We start from the raw sequence: 22,083 nt of genomic DNA on the forward strand, positions 1-22,083 counted from the left end.
CTTGATGGGGCAACACTCTTATCCCAGAAATTAGCCTGGTGAATTTCTTTGGACTTCCTCCAATACCCTTTCCAAGGTAAGATGACCAAAACTGTATGCAGTATTCCACATGAGGGCTCATTAAATCCTGTACAATTGCAACAAAACCTCCCTATTTTTAAACTCCAAACTCTTTGCAGTAAAGGCCAAAATGCAGTTTGCATTCTTAACTACTTTTTGGAGCTGTTTGCTAGTTTTCTTCCTGCAAAGGATGGTGAATCTAGATCCATGCACTAGAACACAAAATTGCCTCCATAATTCACTCATTTCACTAATAATCTACCAAAGCGCATGACCTCACACTTCCTCACATTAAACTCCGTTCGCCAGGTTTTCGCCCAGTCATCCGATTTATCTTTATCCTGTTGCGGAATCACAATATTCTCATCACATTCTGCCCTTCTATCTTTGTATCATTGGCAAATTGGAAACATCACATTCTGTTCTTTCCTCTCGGTCATTAATGAAAATCATGTACAATTGTGGGCAAAGAACTGATCCCATTAGCACTCTACTCATTAAATCCTTGTATTCTGAAAAGGACCCATTTATTCCAACTCTGTTTTCTATCTGACAGCCAGTTTTCAATCCATGCTAACACACTTCTTCCAATTCCATAGGCCTTTACTTGATGCACAACTCTCTTATGTAGCACCCTATCAAATGGTCTTACCTTACAAAAGATATTGGAGAAAGTTCAAAAGAAATTCATCAGGCTAATTCTTGGATTGAGAGTGTTGCCCAATTAAGAGAGACTAAGTAGTCTCAGTCTGTATTCTTGCAGTTTGGAATCATATAATCCCTGCAGTGCAGAAGGAGGCCATTCGACCCATCGAGTGTGCACTGACCACAATCTCACCCAGCCCCTATCCCAGTAACCTCACATATTTACCCTGCTATGCCCCCTAACACTAATTGGCAATTTAGCATGGCCAATCAACCTGACTCACACATCTTTAGAGTGTGGGAGGAAACTGGAGCGCCCAAAGGAAACCCACACAGACATGGGGAGAATGTGCAAACTCCACACAGATAATGACCCAAGCTGGGAATTGAACCTGGTGCTGAGGCAGCAGTGCTAACCACTGTGCCACCATGCCACCTGTGAGAAGAGTGAAGGGTGACCTTATTCAATTATATAAGTTTCTGAGGGGGCTTGACAGGGTAGCTGGTGAAAGAATTTCTCCAGTGGGAGAGTCTTGAACAAGAGGAAATCGCTTCAAGATAAAGGGCCATTCATTTAAAACAGGTGCGTCGAAATTTCTTCTCGCAAAACGTGGTGAATCTCTGGAATTCCCTGCCCCAAAGAGTGGTGGAGATTGGATCATAACAAATATTCAAAGTGAAGGTGGATAATTATTTAATAGAGCAAGGATTTCAGAGAATCATGGGTGTGATCATAGAAAACTAAACACATCTCCAGATGTGAGATAGTGGTGGGGGATAGGAGGGTTAGAGGAATTGATAGGCGGTTCTGTGGGCAAAAGCAGGACTCCAGGATGGTAGTCTGCCTCCCTGGAGCAGGGGTACAGGACGTTTCGGAGAGGGTAGAGGGAATTTTGAAGGGCGAAGGGACCCAGGCTGATGTAATTGTACACATAGGAGGGAAGGATGTAGGAAGGAAGAGCTGGGGGGGGGGGGGGGGGGATATACGTAGGTAGTTCAGGGAGTTGGGGGCCAGCCTGAAGTGCAGGGCCTCCAGGGTGGCAATCTCTGGGCTGCTGCCTGTGCCCAGTAATAGGGGGCTAGGAATAATGAGATCCTGCAGCTGAATGCATGGCTGAAGGATTGGTGCAGGACAGAGGGTTTTACATTTATAGACCATTGGGAAGTCTTTGTGAGGGAAAGGCACCTGTACAGGAGGGATGGGGAACATTTAAATGGGAAGAGCACGAATATCTTAGCTGGAGTGTTTTGGCAGGGTTTAAATTAATATGGGGGGTAGGAGAACGATAGCTCAGTAGGCACTGGGATTGGGAACGAGTTAGGTGACAGGGTAAGTTTGGATGATATGAAAATCCCCCGGGAGGAGGAGGATCCGAGTGGGCCTGGAGTGCATCTGTTTTAATGCGAGGAGTGTGACAGGTAAAATGGATGAACTTAAGGCTTTAATGTTCACGAGGAACTTAGATGTGGTGGCAGTGACAGAGATGTGGTTAAAAGGAAGGGCAGCACTGGCAGCTAAATATTCCTGGGTATAAGTGTTTTAGGCATGACAGAGGAGGGTCGAAAAGAGGAGGGGGAGCGGCGTTGTTAGTTAGGGAGCACGTTACAGCGGTGCAGAGGGAGGATAATATAGAGGAGTTAGGAATTGAGTCGCTGTGGGTGGAGTTGAGGAATAGGAAGGGGGCCATTACTATGCTAGGAGTGTACTACAGACCACCCAACAGCCCGCAGGCAGTGGAAGAAGGTATATGTAGAGATATTTTGGATAAGTGTAGGAAGAATAGGGTTGTTGTAGTGGGAGATTTTAATCTCCCTGGGGTGGATTGGAAGGTGCCTAGAGCTGGGGGTTCGGATGGGGAGGAATTCATAAGATGTGTAGTGGAAGGGTCCTTGGAGCAGTATGTAGATAGCCGGACTAGAGAGGGGGCTATACTGGATTTAGTTCTGGATAATGAGCCGGGTCAGGTGGTTGAGGTTGCAGTAGGTGAACATGTGGCTAACGTGACCACAACTCTGTCTACTTTAGGATATTAATGGAGAAGGATGAGTGCTGTCCTAAGGGGAGGGTGCTGAATTGGGGGAAGGCTAGCTACAGCCGGATTAGGCAGGAGCTTAGGGATACAGACTGGGAAAGGCTACTTGAGGACAAATCCACATTCGGTATGTGGGAGTCTTTCAAGGGAAAACTGAAATGGTTGCAGGAAAGACACGCGCCAGTTAAGAGGAAGGATGAAAAGGTAGAGATTAGAGAGCCGTGGATTACTAGGGATATTAAGCATTGGAGGAATACAGAAAGAGTAGGAGGGAGCTCAAATGGGGAGTTAGAAGGGCAAAAAGGGGGCATGAAATGGCTTTGGCTGATAGGATTAAGGAAAATCCAAAGGCGTTTTACTCCTATGTCAAAAACAAAAGGGTGATTAGAGAAAAAAAAAAATCGGTCCTCTCAGGGACAGAGGAGGGGAACTGTGCTTAGAGTCCGAGGGAATGGGGGAGATCCTGAATGAATACTTTGCGTTGGTATTCACGAAGGAGAGGGGATTGATGTCCGGTACTGTCTTGGAGGGAGCTGTAGACCAGTTGAAGGAACTATCCATTACGAGGGAGGAAGTGTTAGGGCTTTTAGGTAGCATTAAAACTGATAAATCTCCAGGGCCTGATGGCATTTATCCTAGGCTGCTTAGGGAGGCAAGAGATGAAATTGTTGGGCCTCTGACGCAAATCTTTGGACACAGGTGAGGTCCCAGAGGACTGGAGGATTGCGAACATGGTACCGTTGTTTAAAAAGGGTAGGAGGGATAACCCTGGTAACTATAGGCCGATGAGTTTGACGTCAGTGGTAGGCAAGTTGATGGAGAGGATTCTCAGGGATAGGACGTATGAGCATTTAGAGCATTGCGATCTGATTAGGGATACACAGCATGGCTTTGTTAAGGGGAAGTCTTGCTTTACGAATCTGGTAGGATTTTTTGAGGAGGTGACAAAAACGGTCAACGAAGGACAAGCCGTTGATGTCGCCTATATGGATTTCAGTAAGACGTTTGACAAAGTCCCTCATTGTAGGTTGGTTGAAAAGGTTAAGGCTCATGGAATACAAGGCCACGTATCTAAATGGATTGATAACTGGCTTGGTAAGAGGAGACAGAGAGTAGTAGTGGAAGGGTCCTTTTCTAGCTGGAGGTCTGTCACTAGTGGTGTCCCGCAGGGCTCAGTACTGGGACCTCTTCTATTTGTAATATACATAAATGATTTGGAAGAGGGAGTAAGTGGTGTGATCAGCAAATTTACAGATTACACCAAGATGGCTGGATTGGCAGGCAGTGAGGAGCAGTGTCAGGCAATACAACGGGATATTGATAGGCTGGTATATTGGGCAGATAAATGGCAAATGGAATTTAATCCTGATAAATGTGAGGTGATGCATTTTGAGAGAAACAATGTAGGGAGGAGTTATATGATAAAGAGTAGACCTATTAAGAGTATAGAAACACAGAAGGACCTGGGGGTGCAAGTGCACAAGTCTTTGAAGGTGGCAGTAAAAGTGGAGAAGATTGTGAAGAAATCTTATGTATGTTAGCCTTTATAGGAAGGGGTATGGAGTATAAGAGCTGGAGTCTAATGTTGCAGTTGTATAGAACGTTGGTTAGGCAGCATTTGGAGTACTGTGTCCAGTTCTGGTCGCCTTACTACTGGAAAGACGTGGAGACCCTGGAGAGAGTGCAGAGGAGGTTTACCAGGATGTTGCCTGGCATGGAAGGACTGGAGTATGAGGAAAGATTGGGCAAATTGAGGCTGTTTTCCCTTGAAAGACGGCGACTGAGGGGAGATCTAATAGAGGTATATAAGATTATGAAGGGTATAGATAGAGTAAACAGTGGTAAGCTTTTTCCTACAAAGGACAAGAACAGCCCAGGAAACAGGCCCTTCGGCCCAACGAGCCCACACCACCATCTTAACACCAGTCCCCCCCCTCCGCCCACAACCCTTATCTAATGTTTTATGGCCATCCACATTGAGGGAAACTAATTAAAGGGACAATTTATTACTGCCAATCAGCCTAATAGCACATCTTTGGGGTGTGGGAGGAAACCGGAGAAAACCCACGCAAGCACGGGGAGAATGCGCAAACTCCCACAGACACTGGCCCAAATCCATGTGTCTGCACAGCAATCAGCGATAGTCACTGAGCTGTCGTCTTGCCCAGTATCTTGTCCAGTTTAAGCACACACTAACGACATGAAGCACTAGGCTACTCTCGAACAACCAAGAGCAGCCCAAGTACGACTCATTGCGTGTATGCCCCTCATTGGACACAAGGCAGACCGACCTGTGAATGAAAAGAGAAAAAAATTATTGTACCATATCCATTTACCTTACCAGGACGGCCCAATGCTAATGACCCTTATTTAAAACAATCTCCTATATCCACCCATCTCCAACCCACTGATGTGCCTAAGTTACTCTTAAACAACTCTAGGTGTGTTTGCCTCCACCACCTTACTTGGCAGAGCATTCCATACCCCCACTACCCTCTGTGTGAAAAACCTCTCTCTAATATCTGTGTTATACCTCTCACCCCTCACCTTAAGCCTGTGGCCCCTTGTCCTCTGTGTCTCTATTATAGGAAATAGCTTACCTCTGTTTACTCTATCTATACCCTTCATAATCTTATATACCTCTATTAGATCCCCCCTCAGTTGCCGTCTTTCAAGGGAAAAGAGCCCCAATTTCTTCAATCTTTCCTCATACCCCAGTCCTTTCATACCAGGCAACATCCTGGCAAACCTCCTCTGCACTCTCTCCAGAGTCTCCATGTCCTTCCGGTAGTAAGACGACCAGAACTGGACACAGTACTCTAAATGCGGCCTAACCAATGTTCTGTACAACTGCAACATTTCTTAGATTGGAAACGCACATTACGAGGGGCCACAGGCTTAGGGGGGCGAGGTATAATTTGGATGTTAGAGGGAGGTTTTTCCACACAGAGGGTAGTGGGGGTATGGAATGCTCTGCCAAGCAGGGTGGTGGAGGCAGGCACACTGGAGTTGTTTAAGAGTTACTTAGACAGGCACATGAGTGGGATGGAGATGGAGGGATATAGGAGACTGTTTTAAATAAAGGTTCAGGAGCTTTGGGACATCCTTGGGAATCAATTGATTCCTATGGACCTTCCAACATATTTTCTGGCTCACTTGTTTCACCTGGGGATTCCCTTGAATGAGAGTATAAGGATGTGGATGATACTGATGTTTTTCTCTTTTAATCCACAGGTGCTTCGGTCTGCCTTGTCGTCCAACAAGGGGCGTCCACGCGATGGGTCGTTCGAGGGCTGCTCTTGGTTGTTTTGAGAATAGCCTAGTACTTCACGTCGTTAGTGTGCGCTTAAACTGGATCAGATGCTGGACAACACGACAGCTCAGTGACTATCACTGTTTGCTGTGCAGATACATGGATTTGGGCCAGTGTCTGCGGGAGTTTGCGCATTCTCCCCGTGCTTGCATGGGTTTTCTCCGGGTGCTCTGGTTTCCTCCCACACCCCAAAGATGTGCTGTTAGGCTGATTGGTGTAACAAATTGTCCCTAAATTAGTCTTCCCTCAATGTGGAATGCCATAAGCATAGATAAGGGTCATGGGTGGAAGGGGGAACTCAATGTTAAAATGGCAGTGCAGGCTTGCTGGGCCAAAGGGCCTGTTTCCTGTGCTGTGTTGTTCTTTGTTCTTTATTCCCCTCTATCTATTCTCTCTGTTACATTCTCAACTCTTCACTCTTTGCTCCAAATCCACACACAGAATCCAGCCTGTATGCCGATGCACTTTAATTCAGTTAGCAAGCTTAAAATGTCAAAAGCCGTGCAAAAGTCTGCAATATTCATCTCATCAACCATCTCTGTTATTTCAAAGAACGCAAATCACATTTTCCAGAACACATTTCCCTTTTAACAAATCTGTGTCGATGACTTTTGGCTCCAGTACCAATATGAAGCAGACTGGATGGAGTGATTTCTTTCTCAGTTTGAATCAGGGCTGGAGCAGACCTCTGTCTTCACTCCCTTAATGCAGGAGGGTTTCTACTATTCCTACCCTCAGTGACCAGGTCTAGTGACATACTGGCCAGTATCCCTCCTGTCCATGCTCAATTCCCACTCCAGCACTTGATGGCCAAAGATGTGTTCGTTGTAGCCACACAGGTAAAAACAAAATGATGAAATTTGAATAAAATGTCTGGAATTAAAAGTCTAAAGATGACAATGAAACCGTTGTGGATTGTTGTAAAAACCTGTCTGGCTCACTCATTTCCTTTAGGAAAGGAAATCTGCCGTCCTGACCCAGACTGGTCAGCATGTTATTCCAGAGCCACAACAATGTGGTTGATTCGCAAATGCCCTCTGAATTGGAGGGCAGTTAGTGATAGGCAATAAATGCTGACCCAACCAGCAATGTCCACATCCCACAAAAATAGAATTTAAAAAAAGGAGGTCCCCAAACACAGGAAATTGAAACAGAACATAAGAACATAAGAAATAGGAGCAGGAGTAGGCCATCTAGCCCTTCGAGCCTGCCCCGCCATTCAATAAGATCATGGCTGATCTGTCGTGGCTCAGTTCCACATTCCTGCCCTCTCCCCATAACCCTTAATCCCCTCTCTCATCAAAAACCCATCAACCCGCGTCTTAAAAAATATTTAGCGAGGCAGCCTCCACCACTTCAACGGGCAGAGAATTCCAGAGATTCACCACCCTTTGAGTGAAGAAGTTCCTCCTCAACTCCGTTCTAAACCACCCCCCCTTTATCTTGAGGCTGTGCCCCCTAGTCCTACTATCCTCTGAGCGGGAAGAGTCTCTCCACCTCTATCCTATCCATCCCATTCATCATCTTATACGTCTCAATGAGATCTCCCCTCATTCTTCTAAACTCTAACAAGTACAAGCCTAATCTATTCAGCCTCTCCTCATAGCTCAACCCCCTCAACTCTGGCATCAGCCTAGTAAACCTCCTCTGCACTCCCTCCAAGGCTAAAATATCCTTGCGTAAGTACGGCACCCAAAACTGCACACAGTACTCCAGCTGCAGCCTCACCAATGCCCTATACAGCCACAGCAAGACCTCCCTACTTTTATATTCAATCCCCCTCGCAATGAAGGCCAGCATCCCATTCGCCTTCCTGACCACCTGCTGCACCTGCAAGCTGGGTTTTTGCGACTCATGCACAAGGACCCCGAGGTCCCTCTGCACCGTCGCCTGCTGCAGTTTTTCTCCACGTCAGTAATAATCCTTCCTACCATTATTCCTACCAAAGTGGACCACCTCGCACTTGCCAACATTAAATTCCATTTGCCATTTCCTGGCCCATTCGCCCAGCCTATCTAGATCCTTCTGTAGACTCTCCACACCCTCCACGCAATTTGCCTTTCCCCCAATCTTGGTGTCATCAGCAAATTTCGACACCCTACACTCGGTTCCCTCCTCCAGATCATCTATACAAATGGTAAATAGCTGAGGCCCCAGCACCGACCCCTGGGGCACTCCACTAGTCACCATCCGCCAATCCAAATAGCACCCATTGACCCCCACTCTCTGCCTCCTATTTGACAACCAATCCTCTATCCACGCTAACACCCTACCCCCAACTCCATGCCCCCTGACCTTCTGTAATAACCTCTTGTGAGGTACCTTGTCAAACGCCTACTGAAAATCCAGAAAGACCACATCCACCGGCTCTCCTCTATCCACCGCCCTAGACACATCCTCATAGAACTCCAGTAAATTTGTCAGACACGACTTCCCTTTAACGAAACCATGCTGCGTCTGCTCTATCAAGCAGTTCCCCTCAAGATGCCTCGCTATTTCCTCCTTGATGATGGATTCTAACATTTTACCTACAACAGACGTTAAACTAACAGGCCTATAATTCCCCGCCTTTTGCCTGGCACCCTTCTTAAACAACGGCGTAACATTAGCCGTTTTCCAATCTTCCGGCACTTCCCCGGAATCCAGCGACGTCTGGAAATAATCCGCCATTTCTTTCAGGACCCTTGGATGCATTCAATCCGGTCCTGGGGACTTGTCCACAATCAGCCCCTCCAGTCTGTCGAGCACCACCTCTCTAGTAACAGTAATGTCATCGAGACCCTCCAGTCCTACCACCTTTCCATCTCTAACACCCGGCAAATTATTCACGTCCTCCTCCGTGAAGACTGAAACAAAAAAGTTATTCAAGACCTCAGCCATTTGCCCATCCCCTACCACTAAGTCCCCCTTCTCATCCTCTAAGGGTCCAACGTTCACCCTAGCCAGCCTCTTCCTTTTTATATATTTATAAAAACTCTTGCTATCCTTTTTTATATTAAGCGCTAGCCCAGCTTCATAGTTTCTCCTACCCTTCTTTATCAACTTCTTTGTCAATCTTTGTTGACATTTAAACCTCTCCTAATCCTCTTCTCGCCCACTACTCTTAGCTACTCTAAACGCCTCCGCTTTTAATTTAACACTTTCCTTCACCTCCTTCGTTATCCACGGCTTATTACTTCTCCTCCTACGGTCCTTTTTGACCATTGGAATAAATTTCCGCTGAGCACCAAGAAAGATCTCCTTAAAGATCCTCCACTGCTCCTCAGCAGACCTACCTTCCAACGCGCTCCCCCAGTCCACATTTGCCAATTCTTCTCATCCTACCGTACTCCCCTCAGTTCAAACAAAGGACGCGTGTCCGGGAACCCACTTTCTCCTCCTCCATCTGCACCAGAAACTCCACCATACAATGATCACTCTCCCCAAGAGGATCCTTCACCGCAAGTTCCCTAATTCTACCCGCCTCATTACATAGCACCAGATCCAAGATAGCTCACTCCCTCGTCGGCTCCAACACATACTGTTCGAGGAAACTATCCCGGCAGCATTCCAAGAACTCCTCCTCGAGCCCACCACGTCCAACATGGGTCGACCAATCAATATGCAGATTGAAATCCCCCATAACTACGGCCGTCCCATTCCTGCACGCCGCACTTATTTGTGCATTAACAGCCCACCCCACCTCCAGATCGTTATTGGGGGGCCTATAGACGACACCCACCAGCGTCTTCCTCCCTTTGCTGTTCCTAATCTCTACCCACAACAATTCCACCTTCTGCTCCTTGGCTCCAATATCATCCCTTGCTACCACCCTGATGCTATCCTTAATCAGCAGAGCTACACCCCCCCCTTTTCCCTCCCACCTATCCTTCCTAAACACTTGATACCCCTGGACATTCAGCTCCCAGTCCCTGTCACCTTGCAGCCACGTCTCTAATGGCCACCAGATCATACCCATTTGTGTCGATCTGCACCACCAGCTCATCCACTTTATTCCTAATGCTTCGCGCATTCAGATAAAGCACCTTCATCCCAGCCTTCACCTGGACCTTATTTGCTGGAACGCCACCAACCATACTCACGCCCCCTACTCCCTCTATTATTGGGACATCCTCGGCCTCTATCCTTACCTGTACCATCTCCTTAACTTTAGACCCCGTAAAGTCACCTACCCTCACACCCTCCCCCCCACTAATTAGTTTAAAGCCCTGTCTACAGTCCTCTTCACACGATTCGCCAGCACTCTGGTCCCAGCACGGTTCAGACCAACCCCATCCCACCCGAACAGGTCCCACCTACCCCAATACTGATGCCAATGCCCCATAAATTCAAACCCATTCCTCCCACACCAATCCCTGAGCCACCCATTCACTTCCTTAATCCTATCAATCCTACGCCCGTCTGCACTCGGTTCAGGCAGTAGCCCAGAGATAACCACCTTGTCGGTTCTACTTTTTAATTCCATTCCCAGCTTTTCATACTCCCTCCCCAGATCCTCAGTCTGCATTTTGCCTACGTCGTCGGCACCCACATGAACAACTACGACCGGATTCTCACCTTCCCACTCCAGGTTCCTCTGCAGCCCAGATGCGACATCCCGGACCCGAGCACCAGGCAGACAACACACCCTTCTGTGCACTTTGTCATTGTGACAAAGGACAGTGTCAATACCCTTAACCCCACAATCCCCAATCACTACTACGTTCCTTTTCCTCTTCTCTTTGCCTATGGCCTGCTGCATCACTGTACCGTGTGCAGTTTGCTCACCAACCTCACCTCCCTAGTTCTCGTCCAGACTGGAAGCAAGAACCTCAAACCTGTTATGCAGCTTGAGTGGCTGAGGCCTCCTCTCCCCACCCTCCTTCCTCCTCTCAGCAGCCCCCTCTTGTTCCTGACCCTTAGAGTTAGCCAGTCCGGGGGGGGTGTTACTTGCACCCCATTGACAATGGCACCATCTCTCCCCCTGATGAGCCTCAGCGTCCGTAGCTCAGAGGCCAGCTCATCTACCTTGAGCTGGAGCTCCTCCAGCAACCTGCACTTACTGCAGACATGGTCACTGGGAAGGACCCTGGGGTCCACCAGTTCCCACATCATACAGAAACCACACATCACATGCCCCTCCATTATTCGCTGCAGTAATTTTGAAAATTTCCACACGAACTCACCTGGCCCTTTTTCTCTCCAGCCCTTTTGATATTAAGCCCTAATTGCTCACTCTACTTCCCTCTCACTCCACTGCCCGCTCAGACGCTGCCCACTGTCTACACCAGGCCTCCTTTTAAACCTGGCGCTGATTTAAAGCTGGCTGGCCCACAACTCCTTCTAACCACTCCCTCAGAATTCTTAAAGCAGTAAATACAATAAAATAAATGCTTTAAACAGTTCTACAAAGAACAAAGTGCTTTAAACTTATTTAAACAGGTTTTTAACAGGTAAAATCTTATCTCTCTCAGCCCATCAAGCCTGTTCTGCTATTCAGCAAGATCCTAGCTGATCTGATGCACCCTAAACTCCTCTACCATCATTGTGTGTAGCCTCAAACTATTAGGTGCCTGTAAAATTGCAAGTTTACACTGCAACTTGAGGGGGATGAGGATGCAGTGGTTGGCTGGCTGAATGGTTGAGATGGTTGGACAGCTGGTGTGGATCAGATGATTGGCCACAACATGTCAAGGTTGTGGGCTGGATTTGGATCCTGCCTCCTTCCTGTACCCATGCTGAGGTCATGGTGCTGTGAACTCAAATGAGATCTCTCTTAGTAACTGAGAACATAGATTGAGTTAACCTTCAACTTTGAGCTCCCCTGCCTTTTCAGTCCATCTCTCTTTATTCTGATCCAGAGCAGCATCACTGATCATTAATTTTCCTCATAATCACTGTGACTTCAGTTCTGATTAGTTTATTACCTTACCCTCTGCATTTACAACAGAGTCCAGGGCAATGGCAGAGGTATAACGAGGAAGAAGAGATGGGGAGATATGGAGGAGAGAGGGAGGGGAGTAGGAGGGAAAGGGAGATGAATAGAGGAGGATTGCAGAGGGAGAGAGACTGAGGAAGGGAGAGAGACAGAAGATTAGAGGAGAGAAAATTCAAGGGGTACAGAAGAACATGGAATGAGTGGTAATAAAGCTAAAACAAACACAGCAAGCTGCCTCGTGACAGATTAGATAAAAATTGATTATAACCGAGGCATCTATACAGAATAACACTGCTAGGCATCCGAAGCTTGTGCAGAATGCAGCAGGATAGAAAGAAATGGCCTGGTGATATCAGGCAGTCACAGCTAACAGGCAGGAGCTCAGGAGGCTGAGTAAACGGATATCTGAAAGCTTACCTTATTCAGAAGCTGAAACAGCGAAGATCTAGGGTTCTGGCTGCTCAGAGACCACCTTGGTTTCCACCTCTTTTTTTAGTCCACTACAAATCAATCAGTCTGTTCCTAATCGACAGGAAAACTAGAGACAGCTGGTTACATCAAGAAATTAAACATCCTTGTTTCCAGGCCGTCTGTGACATTCCACTCATTGTGTTAACACAGAGCTCTGGAACTGCAGTCTCACACTGCCTCAAATTAACTACCTGCAGCATTGCCAGCAAACCCTGCACTTATTGCATGAATATATGGTCAGCAATCAACTTAAAATTGATGGTATCACTGGACAATATTCCAAATTACAGACACATCACTGGATAATGTCCCAATCACAGAGACATCACCGAACAGTTTCCCAAATCAGACAGATATCGCAGGAAACTGTCCCATCCAAATAGACATCACTGGACAATTCTCCAATCACAGAAACATCACTGGGCAACGTACCAATCACAGACAATATCCCAAACAGGATGGACATCACTGGACAACATCCCAATTGCAGAGGCATCACTGGACAACATCTGATCAGATACACAATGGACAATATTTCAATCAAAGGCAAATCAATGGACATTTCAGAGGCAATCACAGTATCCCAAATCACACACGTTACTGGACAGCATTCCAATCACTGACACATCACTAGACAATTTCCCAATCATGGGCCAATCACTGGACAATATCCCAACCACAGACATATCACTGAACAACGTCCCAATAAGAAGTCTCACAACACCAGGTTAAAGTCCAACAAGTTTATTTGATAGTAAACCCACTAGCTTTCGGGGTTTGCCAGGTGAGTGGAGAGTTCTGGTCACAAACAGAGCATCATCACTAGACAATATCCCAACCACAGACACATCGGAAAATGTCACAATCACAGACACACCACTGGACAACATCCCAATCATAGAGACAGTGGAAAATGTCACAATCACAGGCAGTTTTGTGAAAGGGAGGTTGTGTCTCCCGAACTTGATTGAGTTTTTCGAGAAAGTGACGAAGATGATTGATCAGGATAGGGCAGTGGATGTTGTCTACATGGACTTCAGTAAGGCCTTTGACAAGGTCCCTCATGGCAGACTGGTGTAGAAGATGAAGTCACATGGGATCAGAGGTGAGCTGGCAAGGTGGATACAAAACTGGCTCGTCAAAGAAGACAGAGGGTAGCAGTATGTTTCTGAATGGAGGGCTGTGACAAGTGGGTGTTCCTCAAGGATCAGTGCTGGGACCTTTGCTGTTTGTAATATGTACAAATGATTTGGAGAAAAATGTAACTGGTTTGAAAAGTTAGTGGATTTGCCGGTAGCAATGAGGACAATCAGAGGATAAAGCAGGATATAGACTGGTTGGAGACTTGGGCGGAGAGATGGTAGATGGGTTTAGTCCGGACTAACGTGAGATAATGAATTTTGAAAGGTCGAATATAGAAAGGAAATATACAATAAATGGCAGAACCCTTAAGAATATTGATAGGCAAAGGGATCTGGATGTATAGCTACACAGGTCACTGAAAGTGACAATGCAGTTGGAGAAGGTAGTCAAGAAGACATATAGCATGCTTGCCATCATCGCCCAGGCAGAGTTTAAAAATTGGCAAGTCATGTTGCAGCCTTATAGAACCTTAGTTAGGCTGCACTTGGAATATACTGTTCAATTCTGGTCGCCACACTACCAGAAGGATGTGGAGGCTTTGAAGAAGGTACAGAAAAGATTTAACAGGATGTTGCCTGGTATAGAGGGCATTGGCTATGGAGGAGAGGTTGGAGAAACTTGGTTTGTTCTCACTGGAACAACGGAGGTTAGGTAGCATTAAAACCGATAAGTCTCCGGGGCCCGATGGCATTTATCCTAGGCTGCTTAGGGAGGCGAGGGATGAGGTTGCTGGGCCTCTGACGCGAATCTTTGTCTCTTCTTTGGACACAGGTGAGGTCCCAGAGGACTGGAGGATAGTGAACGTGGTACCGTTGTTTAAAAAGGGTAGGAGGGATAGCCCGGGTAACTATAGGCCGGTGAGTTTAACGTCAGTGGTAGGCAAGTTGATGGAGAGGATTCTTAGGGATAGGATGTATAAGCAGTTAGAGCGTTGCGATCTAAGGATACGCAGCATGGCTTTGTGACGGGGAAGTCTTGTCTTACGAATCTGGTAGAATTCTTTGAGGAGGTGACAATAACAGTCGATGAAGGACTAGCCGTTGATGTCATCTATATGGATTTCAGTAAGGCGTTTGACAAAGTCCCTCATGGTAGGTTGGTAGAGAAGATTAAAGCTCATGGGATACGTGGCCAGGTATCTAGGTGGGTAGAGAACTGGCTTGCAAAGAGAAGTCAGAGAGTAGTAGTGGAGGGGTCCTTTTCTAGCTAGAGGTCTGTCACTAGTGGTGTGCCGCAGGGCTCAGTACTGGGACCTCTTCTCTTTGTAGTTATATAAATGATTTGGAAGAGGGAGTAGGTGGTGTGATCAGCAAATTTGCTGATGACACCAAGATGGCTGGATTGGCGGGCAGTGAGGAGCAGTGTCTGGCAATACAATGGGATCTTGATAGGCTAGTTGATTGGGTAGATACATGGCAAATGGAGTTTAATCCGGATAAACGTGAGGTGATGCATTTTGGCCAGAATAACGTAGGGGGGAGTTATATGATAAAGAAGTATAGAATCGCAGTGAGACCTGGGGGTGCAAGTGCACAAGTCTTTGAAGGTGGCAGTGCAAGTGGAGAGTGTGGTGAAGAAAGCCTATGGTATGTTAGTCTTATAGGAAGGGGTATAGAATATAAGAGCTGGAGTCTAATGTTGCAGTTGTACAGAACATTGGTTAGGCCGCATTTAGAGTACTGTGTCCAGTTCTGGTCGCCTTACTACCGGAAGGACATGGAGACTCTGGAGAGAGAGTGCAGAGGAGGTTTACCAGGATGTTGCCTGGTATGGAAGGACTTGGGTACGAGGAAAGATTGATGAAATTGGGGCTCTTTTCCCTTGAAAGACGGTGACAGAGGGGGGATCTAATAGAGATATATAAGATTATGAAGGGTATAGATAGAGTAAACAGAGGTAAGCTATTTCCTATGATAGAGACACATAGGACAAGGGGCCATGGACTTAAGGTGAGGGGTGAGAGGCACAACACAGATATTAGAGGGAGGTTTTTCACACAAGAGGGTAGTGGGGGTATGGAATGCTCTACCAAGTAAGGTGGTGGAGGCAAACACGCTAGAGTCATTTAAGAGTAACTTAGACAGGCACATGAGTGGGTTGGAGATGGGTGGATATAGGAGATTGTTTTAAATAAGGGTCATTAGCATTGGGCCATCCCTGGTAAGGTAAATGGATATGGTACAATAATAATGTTTCTTTTTCATTCACAGGTTTTAAGTCGGTCCGCCTTGTGTCCAAGGGGCATACATGCGATGGGTCGAACTTGGTTGTTTGAGATTGGCCTAGTGCTTCATGTTGTTAGTGTGTGCCTAAACTGGACAAGATACTGGGCAAGACAACAGCTCAGTGACTATCACTGATTGCTGTGCAGACATGGATTTGGGCCGGTGTCTGTGGGAGTTTGCGCATTCTCCCCGTGCTTGCATGGGTTTTCTCCGGGTGCTCCGATTTCCTCTCACACCCCAAAGATGTGCTGTTAGGCTGATTGGCAGGAATAAATTGTCCCTAAATTAGTTTCTCTCAATCTGGATGGCCATAAAACATTAGACAGGGGTCATGGGTGGAGAGGGGGACTGGTGGTGTTGAGATGGCGGCGCGGGCTTGTTGGGCCAAAGGGCCTGTTTCCCGGGCTGATTTTGTTCTTTGTTTAACCTGATAGAAGTTTCAAAGATTATGAGAGGCATGGATAGAGTGGATAGTCAGAAGATTTTTCCCAGGGTGGAAGAGCCAAATACTAGGAGGCACAGGTTTAAAGGTGCAAGGGGCAAGGTTTAAAGGAGATGTACGAGGCAGTTTTTTTTTTAAAAAATAGAGTAGCGGGTGCCTGGAACTCGTTGCCAGGGGAGGTAGTGGAAGCAGATACGGTAGTGACTTTTAAGGGGCATCTTGACAAATACATGAATAGGATGGGAATAGAGAGATATGGACACTGGAAAAGGTAGGGGGTTTTAGTTAAGTCAGGCAGCATAGTCAATGCAGGCTTGGAAGGCCGAAGGGCTGTTCCAGTACTGTCATCTTTGTTCTTTGTACATTACTGGACAATGTTCCAATCTCAGACATGGCGCTGGACAACACTGTAATCACAGGAGGTATCACTGGAAAATATAGCATTGACAGACAAATTACTGGATAACATCCCAACGTGAAGATGCTGGCTTTGGACTGGGGTAAACACAGTAAGACGTCTTACAACATCATCAGGTTAAAGTCCAACAGGTTTATTTGGTAGCAAAAGCCACTAGCTTTCGGAGACCTTGCTGTTCCTTCCTCACCTGACAAAGGAGCAGCAAGCACTCCGAAAGCTAGTGGCATTTGCTACCAAATAAACTGGTTGGACTCTAACCTGGTATTGTAAGATGTCTTACTGTATCAACATCCCAATCACAGACAGATCGATGGACAAGTGTCCCAAATGCAGTGACATCACTGGACAATTTCCCAATAACATACACATCACTGGACAATGTCCTGTGGCCAAGCAGGCCATCTAAAATGGTGATTTGTAAAGCACTCTGGGACCATTAGGCGAGAACTAAAACAACAGGCTGCAGCCTAAAAAGGCAGAGATAAACAGGCTGCAACCCAGACAAATGAATACACAGGTATGTGGATAATCTCCAGGACAAAACAGACTTTCTGGTCAAACTGGGTTGTTTACTAGACAGAGGGGTGCCGTAACCTCTTATTTCGGGAGGGTGGTGTGCATTCTATGTGCGCCCAGCACCTACAGACATGGCCGTTAAGGACATACCCAGAGACTGGTTTGGCAGCACCTGATTGGACTTTAAATTGATCAGGGTGATCAAGTCCTGATCGATTGATTGGCAATGGCCAAAACCCAACGGGGTGTTAAGGGTGCTACACAACCAAGAATCGGTCTCTTTCTCTGACCCCACGAATGAGCTACAACAATAGTGACCATCACCAGTGATGATCAGCACAAGGAGAGCCAGCACACCTGACAAGGAAGACCAGACCAAAGGACCAGACTATGCAGATGATGACCAAGACCACAGATAAAGGCTAATATCTGCTTGGGTACTTGCCAGTCATGCAAAGTCAAGGTCTTGTATTGGACTTGAACTTTAGTATTTTCTGTAAGGTAACTTATTGTTGATTGGATGGGTGATTATTAATTGTGTGTCTTAAATAAATATTGGTTGTACTAACAAGACTGTTCTTTGTCCACTCAGTTAAAACATACCGTGTGGCAGACACTTCACTGGACTGTGTCCGAATCACAGACACATCAATAGACAGACATCGCTGGACAATGTGACAATCGCAGACATATTGACTGGAAAATATTACAGTCACAGACACATCACCGGATAATATCCCAATGACAGAGACGTCACTGGACAATTTCAATTGAACAGAACAACGAAGAACACTACAGACAGTTAGCCACAGATCCAACCAAAGAACACACCTGTCAACTCAGACTGATCAAAACCTTTGACCTGGACCTTCAGAGCACCTTTCGTGCTCTCATCCCAGATCTCTACTGCGTCCTGAAGATACACAAGGCCAACACATCCACCCATCCCATTGAATTAGGCAATGGGACCATGCAAGAGCCTCTCCAGCTACATCGAGGGCATCCTGAAACCCATTGTACAAAGAATCCCCAGCGACAGTACAGACTTCCTTTAGAAACTATGCACACAGAGCAGTTGAACGAGGAGCACTCCTCGTTACAAGGGATGTCTCGGCACTCTACACCAGCATCCCCCACAGTGGTAGCATTGCTGCAACAGCCTCAGTACGCAACGCCGTCAACTGCCAATCTCCATACGTAATTCTATAAACTTACCTCTCTCATCCTGGATCATAATGTCCTCACTTTCAACAACCTGTTCATCATCCAGACACATGGAACAGCCATGGGGACCAAATTTGCACCTCAATATGCCAACATCTTTATGTACAGGTTCGAATATGACTTCGTCGTCGCACAGGACCTTCAACACTAGATACATTGATGACATTTTCTTCCTTTGGACTCATGGCGAACAATCACTGAAACAGTTATATGATGATATCAACAAGTTCCATCCCACCAGACTACTCTCTGGAATTGGTTGCATTCTTGGACACGCATCTCCATCAAGGATGGTCACTTTAGCACTTCACTGTACCGCAAGCCCATGGATAACCTCACAATGCTCCATTTCTCCAGCTTCCACCCTAATTACATTAAAAAAGCCATCCCGTACAGAGAAGCCCCTCAGTATACACATGAGGAGGTCACAACAGCCACCGACAGATGCCCAAAGACGGTCTCATAAGAACAGAATATGGCTTTGACTCATCGATCAACAGTTCCAATGCCCCACAGTGAAAAACGCACGAACCTCCTCAGAAGACAAACACGGGACACAGTGGACAGAGTACCCTTTGTTGTCTAGCACTTCCCTGGAGCAGAGAAGCTATGACATCTTCTCTGGCATGTTGAAGGCTCATCGATGAAGACGAACATCTCACCAAGGCCATCCCCACTTCATAGAAATCATAGAAACCCTACAGTGCAGAAGTAGGCCATTTGGCCCATTGGGTCTGCACCGACAACAATCCCACCCAGGCCCTATCCCCATAAACCCACATATTTGCCCAGCTAATCCCTTTAACCTAGGCATCCCAGGACATAAGGGGAAATTTAGCATGACCAATCAACGTAACCCACGCATCTTCAGACTGTGGGAGGAAACTGGAGCACCTGGTGGAAACCCACACAGATATGGGGAGAACGTGCAAACTCCACACAGACAGTGACCCAAGTCAGGAATTGAACCCATGTGCCTGGAGCTGAGAGGCAGCAGTGCTAACCACTGTACCATCGTGCTGCCCATAAAATGTGAATGTTTGGCATCCCTGGGATCGAACCACCATTCTTTTGGTTAACAGCCAAATGCACTAACCAATTGCACCACGGAGACAATACTTCTTGCCTTCAAGCAACCAAACAACCCCAAACAGACCATTGTCTGCAGCATCTACCCAGCCTTCAGGAAAACTGTGACCACAACACCACATAACCCTGCCACAGCAACCTCTGCAAGACACCTGGATTATCGACACGGATGCCATCATCTCATGTGAGAATACCAAAGAGTACATAGTCTTGTGACTAGGCCAAAGTTGTCTAACTGATATTTTGCGGGAAAGGATATCCCGAGGCATGGTATATTGGTGAGACAATGCAGACGTTACAACAGATGAACAAACACTGTTTGACAATCACCAGGCAGGAGTGTTCCCTCCCATTCGGGGAACACTTCAGCAGTCTCTGATCTTCGGGTAAGCATTTTCCAAGGCAGCCTTCGTGACACACAACAATGCAGAATCACTGAACAAAAACTGATATCAAGTTCTGCATGCATGAGGATGGCCTCAACCAGGATCTTGGGTTCATGTCACACTATCTGTCACCCTCATGACTTGCAAAATCTCACTTACTGTCCAGGCTGGAGACAATTCACACCTCTTTAATCTGTGTTTTGTCTTCCCTCCACTCACATTGTCTGTCCCTGTAAGGACTCACATTCCAACCATTATCTTGTAAATTGAGTTAGTGTCTATGTATGCCCTGTTTGTGAACACAACTCTTCACTCACCTGAAGGAGCAAGACTCCAAAAGCTTGTGCTACCAAAGGGCAACACAGTAGCACACTGGTTAGCACTGCTGCTTCACAGCGATCTGGGTTCAATTCCCAGCTTGAGTGACTGTCTGTGTGGAGTTTACACATTCTCCTCGTGTCTGCGTGGGATTCCTCTGGTGCTCCAGTTTCCTCCCATAGTCAAAAAAATTGCCTCTTAGGTGTCCTGAGATGCATAGGTTAGAGGGATTGGCAGGTAAATATGTAGGGATATGGGGGTAGGGCCTGGGTGGGATCGTGGTCGGTGTAGACTCGATGGGCCAAATGGCCTCTTTCTACACTATTGGGCTTCTATAAAATAAACCTGTCTGGTATTGAGAGGCATCGCCGGACAATGTCCCAATCACAGAGGCATCGCCGGACAATACCGCAAACAAGGGGGACATTGTGGGACAATATCTGATCCAGGAGAATATCTTAGTTCTACTGCAGGGCTTATACAGCGAGGCAATCTGGGTAGAGCTCAGGAATAGGTAGGGTGCAGTCACAATATCGGGGGTTTAACTATATGCCGCCCACTAGATATATAGGCAGATCTTGGTAAGGTGTAAAACTAACAGGATTGTTGTGCTGGGAGATTTTAACTTCCTCTATATTGCCTGGAACTCATTCAATGCTAGTGGCATAGATGGGGCAGGGTTTTGTAAGGAGCATCCAGGAGGGCTTCCCGAAACAGTTTGTAGATAACCCAACTAGGGAAGGGGCCATACGGGACCTGGTACTGGGGAATGAACCCAGCTAAGTGGTCGATGTTACAGTAGGGGAGCAGTTCAGGAACAGTGACCACAATTCAGTAAGCTTTAAGCTACTGATGGATAAAGAAATATGTAGTCCCAAGTTAAGGTGCTAAACTGGAGGAAAGCTAATTATTAGGCAGGAACAGAAGAACGTAGATCAGGCTAGATGCTTGAGGGCAAATCAACATCTGGCATGCAGGATGCTTTCAAGTATGAACTGATAGGGATTCAGGACCAGCACATTCCTGTAAGGATGAATAACAAGTATGGCACGTTTTGGGAACCTTGGATAATGAGAGATATTTTAAGACTAGTCCAAGAGAAAAAGGAAGCATTGTCAAGGCTCAGACGCTAGGAACACATGAGGCAAGTGTGGAATACAAGGAAAGGAGAAAGAAACTCAAGCAAGGAGTAAGGACGGCTAAAAAGGGGTCACAAAAAAGCATTGGCCAGCAGGATTAATATATATATAAAAATAAGAACAAGGTAGCCAGGGAGTGGGTTGGCCCATTCAAGGGCAAGGGAGGCAATCTATGCATGCAGCCAGAGGAAATGAACAAGGTATTGAATGAGTACTTTGCATCAGTATTCACCAAAAAGAGAAGGATTTGGTGGATGATGAGTCTGGGAAAGGGGGTTTAGATAATTTGAATCATGTTGAGATCAAAAAGGAGGTGGAATTGGAGTTCTTGAGAAACATTAAGGTCGACAAGGACCCAGGGTCGGATGGAATATACCCCAGAATATTGAGCAAGGCAAGGGAGGAAATTGCTGGGGCCTTGAGAGAAATTTTTGTATCCTCATTAACTATTAACATAGAACATTACAGCGCAGAACACGCCCTTCGGCCCACGATGTTGCGCCGACCAGTTAAAAAACAATGACCCACTAATCTAAACCAAACCCTTTTCGTCCATAAACCTATCCACGGATCTCTTAAACACCCCCAAACTAGGCGCATTTACAACTGCAGCAGGCAGGGCATTCCAATCCCTCACCACCCGCTGGGTAAAGAACCTACCCCTGACATCCGTCCCATAACTACCCCCCCTTAATTTAAAGCCATGCCCCCTCGTGCTAGCTTTCTCCATCCGAGGAAAAAGGC

General features: G+C 46.6%; 1 protein-coding gene across 4 annotated transcripts in view; it reads right to left on the reverse strand.

The window, feature by feature from the left end:
• Window positions 1–22,083, reverse strand: part of tnr (tenascin R (restrictin, janusin)) — a 281,530-nt gene that overhangs the window by 241,353 nt on the left and 18,094 nt on the right. Inside the window, exon 1 of one of the 4 annotated variants that reach the window (XM_080196054.1) lies at window positions 12,386–12,446. The exons of the other annotated variants lie outside the window; for them this stretch is intronic. The gene's annotated coding sequence lies outside the window, so the exon portion shown is untranslated. Of the gene's footprint in view, window positions 1–12,385; window positions 12,447–22,083 lie in introns of those variants that run through there. 4 annotated transcript variants of the gene reach the window in all.

Source organism: Carcharhinus amblyrhynchos, chromosome 9 (assembly GCF_965287045.1).
Source record: "Carcharhinus amblyrhynchos chromosome 9, sCarAmb.v2.hapA, whole genome shotgun sequence".
NCBI classification, from domain to species: Eukaryota; Metazoa; Chordata; class Chondrichthyes; order Carcharhiniformes; family Carcharhinidae; genus Carcharhinus; species Carcharhinus amblyrhynchos.